This window comes from Rattus rattus, chromosome 4, assembly GCF_011064425.1.
Source record: "Rattus rattus isolate New Zealand chromosome 4, Rrattus_CSIRO_v1, whole genome shotgun sequence".
NCBI lineage: Eukaryota > Metazoa > Chordata > Mammalia > Rodentia > Muridae > Rattus > Rattus rattus.
The window spans coordinates 59863977-59876897 of record NC_046157.1 but is presented as its reverse complement, the minus strand read 5'-3'; the positions used below and the strand labels follow the sequence as shown (position 1 = coordinate 59876897).

Below are 12921 nucleotides of genomic sequence, written 5' to 3'. Positions count from 1 at the left end.
AATAGCTAGAACCTGGAAACAACCCAGATGTCCCTTAACATGGGAATGGACACAGAAAATGTGGTACACTTACACAATGGAATACTACTCATCTATTAAAAACAATGGCTTCATATAATTTATAGTTAACTGGATGGATCTAGAAAATATCATCCTGAGTGACATAACCCAGTCACAAAAGAACACACACGGCAAGCACTCACTGATAAGTAGATGTTAAACAAAGAGCTTGGGATATCCACAATACAACTCATGGACCATATGAAACTCAAGAGGAAGGAAGATCAAAGAGTGGAGGCTTCAGTCCTACTTAGAAGGGGGAACAAAATAACAAAGGGAAGTAGAGGGTAGGAGGGACTTGAGAGGAAGAAAGGATGGGGAGGGGAAAATGAGGGACAGAACCAGGTATGTGAGGAGATGGGGAAGATGTACAGAGGGTGAAGAACTTTAACAGAGGTGTGTAGCAGTGGGGGATGGGGAACTGGTGGTAGCAACCAGAAAGTTCCAAATGCCAGGAAAGCAACAGCCTCCCAGGACCCCACTAGGATGCCATTAGCTGAAATACCCCACAAAGGGGAAGGAGAACCAGATGGCACCATATTCAGAGGTTAAGCATGGCCCCGAGGTTGAGGGATGGAACCGTTCACCCATTTCCAAAAGTTTAATGTAGAATTGCTCCTGCCTAAAGAAAATACCGGGACAAAGAGTGGAGTAGAGACTGAAGGAAAAGGGCCTTCAGGGACTGCCCCACCTGGGGATCCATCCCACATGCAGACACCTACCCCAGACACCCTCGCTAATACCAAGAAGCGATTGCTGAGAGGAGCCTGATATGGATGTCTCCTGAGAGGCTCTGACCAATATTGATCCACATGCTTGAAGCCAACCATCAGACTGGTCACAAGGACCTGAATATAGGAGTCAGGGGGAGGACTGAAGGAGCGTGAGGGACCTTATCTGGCTTCAACGGAAGGGGAGGCCCTTGGTCCTCTGAAGGCTTGATGTTCCAGTGTAGAAGATTGCGAGGGTGGTGAGGTGGGGGTGGGTGTGTTGGTGGGGGAGCACCCTCATAGAAGCAGGGTAAGGGGAGTGGGATAGGGGTTTTGCAGTGGGGAAACAAGGAAAGGGAATAACATTTGGAGTGTAAATAAATAAAATATCAAATTTAAAAAACACAAAATAAATGTATTTAATGATAAAAATTAAAAATTACCTAAGAAAAGAAAATCAGCTTAAAAAAGAATCTCAGGGGGTTGGGATTTAGCTCAGTGGTAGAGCGCTTGCCTAGGAAGCGCAAGGCCCTGGGTTCGGTCCCCAGCTCCAAAAAAAAAAAAAGAATCTCAGTACCAAATTATATAACAAAGTTTTGTAAGATATTATTTCTGTAAGATTCTCAGAGGGACTTTTGTTTATTTGATCATAATTCCCTGTTTTTAGACAGTTTTAAGAGATATCACACTGTGATGTATTTACAAAAGGTTCTTTCAATCCCAGTATGATTTTGTCTTAGGTCTGAGGCCCTTTCTAAATCTCACAATACATTCACCTCTAGTGGGATTTTTTTTTCATCCTGGTTTTTAATGTTTACCCTAATATGTACTTGCTTTCTTAGATGTAACTAAGAACAGCTCTTAGTTACATCTAAGAAACACCCCCCTGTAACTTTTCTCCACAAACAGTAAATATTTCCATTTTATTTTCAATATTGTTCTGAAAAATCATCTTATTTAAATCAAAAGATTTATTTGGGGTGCATATCTTTTCCATATATTTCTTGTGACTCTATGACAGCCTTCTCCTTGTTTCAGGATCCACATCACTATTGTGGTAATTTCCTTTAACCTGCCACCGCTAGCTGTCTTAAGGCGTTTCAAGCTTTTGCTCATATTAACTTCGAGATCCTTCCAGTTTCTTCTCAGTTATAGCAAGGAAACTGATGGACTCCTGTGGTTTGAATAGCTTCATTTGGTCCCAGGCTGTTAGTTACCTAAAGAATGTGGGGGAACCCTTAATAGGCGGGACTTTCCAAAAAGGAGTCAATGGCTTTATTTTTAATTTTCTACAGCTCAACCCAACTTCCTGATTGGATGCAATCTGACTAGCCACCATGTTTTTCCTGCTTCCACCCACCTGTTCTACACCATGCTCGCATACATTCTACTGGAACACTGTCAAAAATAGCTCTTTCTCCTTTAAGCTGCTTTTTTCTAGGTTTGATAACATCATTAAGAAAGTAACTGAATAGGCAAAAACTTTGCCTGTGGAAAACTTGCTGTAGACAAAAATATTTCCTTTAATTTATCATGACTTTTATTTTTTTCTTTTTTAAATGCATGCACATTCCTCCTAATAATATCAGCTCCATAATTAATTTTCTTTATTTCAGATGCATACAATTATGTATTTGTTGGAGTTATTTAGGTATTGACTATTTCATTATAAACTTTATTCTACAGAGAAAACTCAAGTGAGTATTGTCAATTTTGAAGTAGGAATCTAATTTCTTCTTGCATTACAATAAGGTAATTCTGATATGTTACCTTTAGAATAGTTAACATTCGTATTAAGCTTATGATGTAAGATTTTCTGTCATGTATTAAGCATTATTGTGTAAAAATTGATTTTTATAATAATGTTGCAGTGGTCTTCTGTCATACAGTTTACCTAACATGTTTCTCATTTTCATATGTACAGTGTGCTGTATATGAATGTTTGCAGTTTTATGTGCAAGCATTCAGGCTTGAGTGCTTGTGTGCATGCATGCATGTGTGACTGAGTGCATGCTAGTCTTTCTTTTTCTCTGTCTCTGTCTCTGTCTCTCTCTCTCTCTCTCTCCCTCCCCCCTCGTGTGTTTGTAGGTAGGTAGGGGGATGAACAGTGCTCATTGTATGGTATTGATGATGTCCAGGAATTCAGGCTTGAAAATATGCACCGCCCACGAGGAAGCCATCCAGGTCAGGCTGGTTTGCCAATTCTTTAGAAGTCGCTCCAGTAAACAAATCTCCATAAAAGATCCGAGTGCACTGAACCACCCCATCAGACACATTGGATTTCAGTCACCCACGGAGCTACTCATGTACTTCCTGGGCCTGTTGAAGGGTTGCAGTCTTGCCAGTCCCAATAGTCCGTACAGGTTCATAAGCCAGGACCACCTTGTTTCAGTCCTTCCCATTATCTGTGATGACCTTGGCTTGCTCGAAAACAACCTTCTCAGTGATGCCAGCTTCCCTTTCTTCTAACTTCGCCCCATGCAGGTGATCACCGAGTCCCTCTGATAGGGCATGGCTCACTTTCTGCCCAATCAATTGGTCTGATTTCCCAAAGATGTATCTTCTTTCCGAGTGCCCCAGCACCCCACCCCAGGTTGCTCCTAAGTCTTTGATCATGCCGGGGCTGATTTCCCCAGTGAACGCCCCATTGGTCACTTTGTAGCAATTCTGTGCAGCCACAGCGATTTTAGGATCCAAAATCGATTTTGGCGAAGTCGATGTAGGCGGTTGGCAGTGCACAGACCACCTTGGTGTCTGCTGGCATATTGGCTGCGTTCCGGATGCAGATATGTTCTCCCAGGCACTTCTTCCTCCTGTTTATCTTTCAGTTGCCCCTGACAAAGTACTTCCTGGAAGGTGCCATTGCACTAAGCCCAAGTCTCTGAAGAGACAATAAAAATAGGTACAAAAATAGGTACAAACCTATTTTTTCTTTATTTCAATAATGTAATGCATAAAATTTAGAAATGCTAAGCTACGAAAATATTCATCCAGTTATTTTCTCTTTATTAAGAGACAATTTTATGTAGGTTTTGTGTGAGTGTTATGTGGGTGTTTGTGTGTAGGGAGAGTATGTGCACTTGAACACAGGTTTCTGTGGTGTTCGGATGGGAATGATGATCCCCTGTACCTAGACTTACAGGAGGGTGTGGCCCTTCAGACATGAGTGTTGGAAAAGAACAACATAAACTGTTAGCAAGGGTTACCCCTCACCAACCCTATCAATTCAAATTTAATTTATTTCAGAGAAGTCGATCTGCTATGTTTTTCACATTATTTTATTAACATAAATATTATATTATTTTTATTCAAAAAACTCATCTGTATTCATGGATCCAGAAATAAAAACATATAATAGGTAAATAAATACATGTAAGAATGTGCTTATATTTTTGCATATATATGTGTATATATATATAATATAAAATGAAATTCTGTATACTTTTTATCATAGTATCTGAAACACCAAATTCACCCCTTTAGTTATGCTGTTCCTGCAAATCATATTAATAAAATCTCATTTATTTATTTATTTACTAATTTTCCCATCCTTATCTCTAGTGCCTGTTATTGACATTTTCTGTCATTTCAGCCTTCTGGGTAAGGTACTCTACCAAGAAGAGGCTTGTTGAAAGTGCTCACAAGAAGTTCAGCTATTACAGGAAATGGAAGAATTCAGAAGGAGCGTATGTTAGAATGTTCCCACAATATCAGCTTTCGGCAAAGAGAGAACACCTGTAGCACACTTCATTTCTCTGTCTTCTATTTCATACACAGTAGCTTTGCAAATAGAACTTAAAACAACTCACACATAATATTGTAGGAATGATAAATATTGTCCCAATTTTGTGTTTACATTTTTGTATTGTTTTAAATCAGGTATAATTCAGAGTGGCTTCTTAAATGGATTACAAGACACTCACAGAAAATGGTAGTCGTGGATGTAAGCAGAAAAAAATACACATAAACACATTTCCCATCCATTCTGTTGTGCATAAAGAAGTGGTGTGGGGGAAAGCAGAGCTACTGCAAATCATGGTGAAGTTTTACATTGATACAATATGTAAAACATAGACTATTCTTATAGTCTATATTTTTACTGTATTTGTTTTTATTTTTTCATTTTTGTTCTGTTCATTTATCTATTTAATTCATGTTGCATTGTGACAGAAGCCTCCCCCTTACTTCCCTCACACAGTTTCTACCCCCATTGCCCCCTCCTCTTCTCTGACATATCAAGTCTGCAAGACTAGGCAATCTTCTCCCATTGAGGCCAGACAAGGCAGCCCAGTTAGGGGAACAGGATACACACACAGCCAGGTAACACAGTCAGAACAGCTCTGCTTCATTCATGAAGACCAAGCAAAACTACTACATATGTATGGGGCAGGGGTAGGTACTAGGTCCAGCATATTCATGCTATTTTGGTTGGTCATTCACTCTTTGGAAGCTCCAAAGAGTCCAGATTAATTGACTCTGTTGGTCTTTTGTGAAGTCCTGTTCCTTCCGTGTCCCTCAATTCTTCCTTCAACTCTTATACAAGACTCCCTGAGCTCCATTGAATATTTGGCTAGGGATTTGTCTATTTGTTGATTTTCTCAAAGAACCAGCATATGGTTTTATTGAATCGTTGCATTGTCTTCTTTGTAAGTGATTAATTTCAGCCTTCAGTTTGATTATTTCCTGCCATCTACTCCTATTGGGTGTGTTTGCTGCTCCCCCCCCCCACTGGAAATTGCAGTTACGTGTTTCAATCATAAATATGAGAACTCTTCAATTTCTTTGTGAGGGCACTTATTTCTCTTAACTTTCCTCTTAGCACTACTTTCATTATGTCACATGTTTGATTATATTGTGCCTTCATTTTCATTGAATTCTAGATTGTCATTAATTTATTTCTTTATTGCTTTTCTGACCCAGTGATCATGGAGTAGAACATTGTTCAGTTTTCATGACAAGGCAAGCTATGTGTTGTTTCTGCTGAATTCCAACTTTAATCCATTTTCATCTGATAGAATACAAGCCATTGTTTCAATTTTCTTGTGTCTATTGAGGCTTGCTTTGTTACCGAGTATATGGTCAGTTTTGGAGAAGAAACCATGAAGTGCTGAGAAGGTATAATCTTTTGTATTTGGGTAAAATGTCCTGTAGATAGCAATTAGATCCATGCATTTCATAACTTCTGTTAATTTCATTATTTTCTCTCAATCTTTCAATTGGTGTGTATGCGGTGTTGAAAAATTGCACTCCTAATTTATGGGGTTCAATATGATATTTTTAGTTTCAGTAATGTTTCTTTTACAAATGTGGGTGCCCTTGAATTTGACACATAGATATTCAGAATTAATACGTCATTTTGGGCATTTTTCCTTTGATGAGTAGTGTCCTTCCACATCTCTTTTGATTACTTTTGGTTGAAAGTCTATTTTGTTAGATATTAGAATGGCTACTCCTTCTCATTTCTGGGATCCATTTGCTTGAAAAAAACATTTTTCATCCCTTTGCTCTGAGATGATATCTATCTTTGTTGATGAGGGGAAGTTTCTGGTATACAGCAGAAGGATGGATCCTGTTTATGGATCCATTCTGTTAGTCTGTTATTTTATTGAGGAACTGAGTCCACTGGTGTTGAGAGATATTAATGACCATTGATTTTTCCTGTTATTTTGATATTAGTAGTGGTACTGTGAGTGTGTGTGTGTGGTGTTTGTGTGTGTGGTGTTTGTGTGTGTGTGTGTGTGTGTGTGTGTGTGTGTAGGTGGAGTTAATGCTCTTCTTTTGATTATGTAGTTTGTAATTATCATTTTTAATTTTTGGGGGGCTAGTTATCCTCTTTTTGTTGTTTTACTTCTAGCATCCTCTGTAGGGTAGATTAGTGGAATATATTGCTTAAATTTGATTTTGTCATGAAATTTCTTGTATTTTCTATCTATGGTGATTGAAAGATTGGCTGAGTATAGTAGTATTGACTCACATCACTGATCTCTTTGAGACTGTAAGACATCTATCTACCCAGGTCCTTCTAGTTCCTGAAGGCTCTTGAGAGAAATCTGGTGTTATTCTCATAGGTCTACCTTCATATTTTACTTGGCCTTTTCACTTGCAGTTTTTAAATCTTCTTTCTTTGTTCAAGATAGTTACTGTTTGGAATATCTTTTGACAGGAGGATTTTCTTTCTTGTCCACTCAATTTGGTGTTCTGTAAGCTTCTGGAACATTTATACGCATCTCTTTCTTCAGATTAGGGAAGATTTCATCTATGATTTTGTTGGTATTTTCGGGGCTTTTGAGTTGATAGTCTTCTCCTTCTTCCATTCCTGATATTCTTAGATTTGGTCTTTTCATAGTGTTGAAAACTTATTGGCAGTTTTGCATTAGAAACTTTTTAACTTTAGCATTTTCTTTGATGAATATATCTGTCTCTTCTTAGTAGCTTCAGTTCCTTAGATTCTCTCTTCAATCTCTCTTATTCTTTTGCTGATGCTTGTGTCTACAGTTACTTTTTTTTCTTAGGTTTTCCATCTCCAGGGTTGTCTCAGTTTATGCTTTATTTATTTCTTTCATTTTCCATTTTCAGGTCTTGAATCATCTTATTTATTTATTTCACCTGTTGATTATATTTTCCTGGTTTATTTTATATTGATTTGTTTCTTCTTTAAGGGTGTCTATCTGATTAATTGATTTTCCTGTATTTATTTAAGGTATTCATGCTTCTTCTGTTTAAAGTCTCTATCATCTTCATAAGATCAGATTTAAGATAATTTTCTTGCACTTGATATGTGTTAGGATATCCTGGGCTTGCTGTAGTAGGATAGCTGGGTTATGGTGGTACCTTATTGCACTATCTTTTTTTGTGTCCTCATGGTTGCCTTTGATCATCTGGTTGCTCCTGGTGGTGGCATGCATGTTAGTCCCTGATGGCAGCAGGCCCCTGGGACTGCAGATAGAACTTTTTGGCTGGCATAGCAATAGGCCTTTCAGTGAGGTGAAAGAGCTGATAATTTTTGATAGCCTCTGGATTGCACGTAGAATATTTTTCCCATGTGGTAGCAGTCCTCCCAGGTTGCATGCAGAGCTTGTGGTCCCTGAATAATTCAGGCATATTGATGTGTGGAATAGAGAATGGGGGCAAGGCAGACTGCTGCACTTTCTGTGGGACTCAGTGAGCAGGGAATTTAGGCATGGGGATCTTACCTGTTTTTTCTAGGTGGCAACAGGTTTCCATATTTGCAGACAGAATATGTATTAGCAAGGCAGTGGAATGAATAGGGAATAGGGCAGAATTTGCAGTTGCTGGGTTTGTGTGGAGGGTGACTAGACAGGGAATTGGGGTAGGAGTCTCACCTGGTGGTCCTTCTTGACTGCAACCTTCCAGGGTTGAGGTAACTTTGTGAACTGGAGGATGGAGCACAGTGGGAACCAGGCAGAACTCAGAGATGCTGGGCTTACTAGAAGACTTAGCATGCAGGGGATTAAGGTGTAGAATAGAGAACTTACCTGGTTGTCCTAGGTGGCAGCAGGCCTCCAGGGATGCAGGGCAAGTTCTCTCCAATATTATTCTAACCTGAGGAAATCAGGGCTGTTTGTTCATTTGTTTCAGTAGAATTCCTGCTTCTCTTAGCATGTAAATTTTGCTTCTGACAAACGTTGCCGAAACAATAAATAATTAGGAACAGTGTTATTATGATTTTATGATTGTCTAAATTACAGAAACTATTAATATTAGAATAAAATAAATATCTTGATTAAGTACGAAATATAATTATTTTTAAAAGGTCAAACAAGAAGTCTATGTTCCAGCTTCACCAAGCAGTTTAACTTGTCAGCTTTGGCCACATAGTTTTGGATTTAGAAACAAGTGTCAGGAGCCATAATGGGACAAGCTAATAACTAGCAGGTGATCTTCCTGAGATGGTCTGCTTCAGATTATTATATATTCTGCAACAGAATTACTCTTATGGAACAACACCATAGGAAAATTCATTGTGGGAAAGATTCCTGCTATTAAAATGCCTTTCCTGTTATTATTAAACATATATAACAATCAATAAGTAATAGCCCACCCCTTTAGAGCAGCTCTGTACAGATCTACGAAGATGTACTGTCTTTTAGTAATGCTATATAAATAAATCGATTATTTCTTACATCTTAATGATGATCCTATAAGAATTATTAAAATTATATCAGTGCTTATTAAGCTCTTTTTATAGTGGGACAGCTATGAGGTCCTTTTCTGATAGTCAAAACTGCAGTGAGAACTCTGTCAGTCTCCCTTGTGTCACCAGTTAATTGCTCTTCCATAGTAACCTGACTTTCTCCTACCCAGAACACATTCCAATTAACCAACCGTCTTAAAAAGGGAACTAACAACTTATTACAGATGCTAGGACAGAAGATGAAATACTGACTTTGTTTTTCTATAGAAAACTTAACTAATAGCTTCTTTATGGTTTTACACCTTCAGTGAACCCATGGATTTGTGACAGGTCATGGATGTTTAGCCAGATAACTACTCCTAATGTATATGCATGTAAACATTCTCTGTTGTGAACTATTTCAATTTATGATTTGATGTTTTTGTGTGTGAACTTGTGATGAAATTTTTAACATATGATCAAGTATTCTGAAAGATGTATAAATACTGAGGACAAAGAGAAGAGAGTAGATTGGTTTTTTTTTTCCTTTTCTCCTCCTAGAAGAATATTTCCCTTAGTAGAATTTTTCACCTTTCCCTGCTTAAAGAAGAATTTTTTCAGTTTCCCCTCTTAGAGAATTCTTCCCCTTCCCCACTTAGGATCTTTCCACATTTCTACTCAGTTAGTTTTCATACGAAACTTTTTACAACTTAGTAGTAAACTCAATGATCACACTTCTTTTCTTTTTTATGATAATTTTATTTTTCTTGGATATTTTATGTATTTACATTTTAAATGTTATCGCTTTTCCCACTTCTCCAATATCCTCTCCTCCTTCCCCCTCAGGATGCTCCCATTCCTACCCACACTCTCCAAACTCAACACTCTAGAACTACCCTATACTGGGGAAACAGGCCTTCACAGGACCAAGTGCTTTTCCTCCCATTAATGCTGGACAATGCCATTCTCTGCCACATATGTGGCTGGATTCATAGGTCCTTGCATGTGTATTCATTGGTTGGCTGTTTAGTCCTTGGAGCTCTGTGGGGTCTGGTTGTTGATATTGTTGTTTTTCCTGTGGAGTTGCAAACCTCTTCAGCTTCTTCAGTTTTTTTCTCTAACTCCTCTATTAGGGTACCCTTGTGCAGTCTAATGGTTAGGTGCAAACATCCTCATCTGTATTATTCGGGCTCTGCAGAGCCTCTCAGGAGACACCCATATCTGACTCCTCACAGCAAGCAATTCTTGGCATCAGCAATAGTGACTGGGTTTCATGGCAGCTTAGCGGATGGATTCTCCAGGTGGGGCACTCTCTGGATGACCTTTTCTTCAGTCCCTGTTCTACTCTTTGTCCCTACATTTCTTCCCATGAATATTTTGTTCTCCCTTCTAAGAAGGAATGAGGCATCCACATTTTGATTGTCCGACTTCTTGGGCTTCATATGATATGAGAATTTTTTTCTTAGGTATTCCAAGTTTTTGGGCTAACATTCACTTATCAGTGAGTGCATACCATGTGTGTTCTTTGTTACTGCGTTACCTCATACAGGATAATATTTTCTAGTTCCATCCATTTGCCTAAGAATTTCATGTAGTCACTGATTTAATAGCTGAGTAGTTTCTCATTATGTAAATGTACCACATTTTCTGTATCCATCCCTCTGTTGCAAAACTTCCAGGTTCTTTCCAACTTCTAACTGATATAAATAAGGCTGCTATGAACATGGTGGAGCATGTATCCTCATTATGTGTTAGAGCATCATTTGGGTATATGCCCAAGAATGAAATAGCTGTGTGATCAGGTAATAAGTACTATGTCCAGTTTTCAGAGGAAAGCTCAGACTGATTTCAACAGTGGTTGTACCATCTTGCAATCCCACCAACAATGAAGGAGTGTTCCTCTTTCTCCACATCCTTGCCAGCATCTTTTGTCACCTGAGATTTTGATCTTAACCATACTAACTGGTGTGGGGTAGAATCTCCAGGTTCTTTAGATTTGCATTTCCCTGATGACTAAGGATGTTGAACATTTCTTTAGGTGCTTCTCAAACATTGGGTATTCCTCAGTTGACAAACTTTCTTTGGCTCTGTACCCCATTTGTAATAGGATTATTTGATTCTCTGGAGTCTAACTACTTGAGTTCTTGTACATATTAGATATTAGCCATCTATCAGGTGTAGGATTGGTAAAGACCTTTTCCCAATCAGGTGGTTGCTCTTTTATACTATTGATAGGGTCGTTTGCCTTACAAAAGCTTTGCATTTTTATGAGGTCCCATTTGTTGTTACTTGATCTTAGAACATAAGCCATAGGTATCTGAACAGGAAATTTTCCCCAGGGCCCACGTGTTTGAGGCTCTTTCCACATTCTCTTCGATTAGTTTGAGTGCATCTGGTTTTATGTGGAGGTCCTTGATCCACTTGGACTTGACTATTGTACAGGGTGATAGGAATGAATCAATTTGCATTTTTCTGCATGCTGACTTCTAGGTGAACCAGCACCATTTGTTCAAAATGCTATCTTTTTTTTTTCTTTTTACAATGGATACTTTATCTTCTTTCTCAAAGATCAAGTGACCATTGGTGTGTCTTCAATTATATTCTATTTCTAGGTCTTCAATTATATTCTATTTATCTACCTACCTGTCTCTTTACCAATACCATGCAGGGTTTTTTTCTTAAATCGCAATTGCTCTGTAATACTACTTGAGGTCAGGAATGGTGATTCCCCTAGAAGTTCTTTAGTTGTTGAGGACAGTTGTCATGACCTTGGGTTTTTGCTTTCCAAATGAATCTGCAAATTCCTTTAATTCTATGAAGAATTGAGTTGGAATTTTGATGGGGATTGCAATAAATCTGTAGATTGCTTTTAGCAAGAACACAAATTTTACTATCTTAACCCTGCCAATTCATGAGCATGGGAGATTTTTCCATCTTCTGAAATCATCATCAATTTCTTTCTTCACAGATTTGAAGTTCTTGTCATAAAGATTTTTCACTTACTTTGTTAGAGACATACCGAGGCATTTTATATTGTTTGTGACTATTGAAAAGAGTGTCCTTTCCCTAATTTCTTTTTCAGCCTGTTTATGCTTTGAGTAGGGAAAGGCTACTAATTGGTTTTTGTTAATTTTATATGCAGACACTTTCCTGAAGTTATTTATCAGCTGATTTCTCTGGTGGAATTTTTGTGATCACTTAAGTATACTATCATATCATCTGCAAATACTGATTTTTTACTTCTTCCCTTCCAATTTGTATATTTTGACATCTTTTTGTTGTCTAATGGCTCTGGCTAAGATTTCAAGTATTATATTTAATAGACAGAGGGAGAAAGAGAGAGAGAGAGAGAGAGAGAGAGAGAGAGAGAGAGCAGCCTTGACTAGTCTCTGATTTTAGTGAGATTGCTTCAAGTTTCTCTTCATTTAATTTGATGTTGGCTATTCGTTTGCTGTATATTGCTTTCACTATGTTTAGTTATGGGCCTTGAATTACTGATTTTTGCAAGACTTTTAAGATGAAGGGGGGGGTTGAATTTTGTCAAATGCTTTCTCGGCATCTAATGAAATGATCATGTAGGATTTTTTCTTTGAGTTTGTTTACATAGTGGATTATGTTAATAGATTTCTGTGTATTTAATCATCCTTGCATCCCTGGGATGAAGCCTATTTGATCATATTGAATGATTGTTTTGATATGTACTTGGATTCAGTTTGCAAGATTTGTATCGAGTATTCTTGCATTGATATTAATTAGAAAAATTGGTCTGAAGTTCTCTTTGTTGACTCTTGTGTGGTTTTAGTATATGCATAATTCTGGCTTCAAAGAATAAATTGGGTAGTGGTCCTTCTGTTCCTATTTTGTGGAATTGTTTGGACAGTATCAGGATTAGATTGTCTTTGAAAGTCTGATAGAATTCTGCACTAAACACATGTAGTCCTGGGACATTTTTGGTCAGGAGATTTTTTTTATAATCTTTTTTATTGGATATTTTAAAATTTACATTTCAAATGTTAT

At 37.9% G+C, this 12921-nt stretch overlaps 1 pseudogene; it reads right to left on the bottom strand.

Moving 5' to 3' along the window:
- Positions 1–2881: 2881 nt before the first annotated feature.
- LOC116897997 lies at positions 2882–3645 on the bottom strand (annotated as a pseudogene).
- Between the last annotated feature and the right edge of the window lie 9276 nt (positions 3646–12921).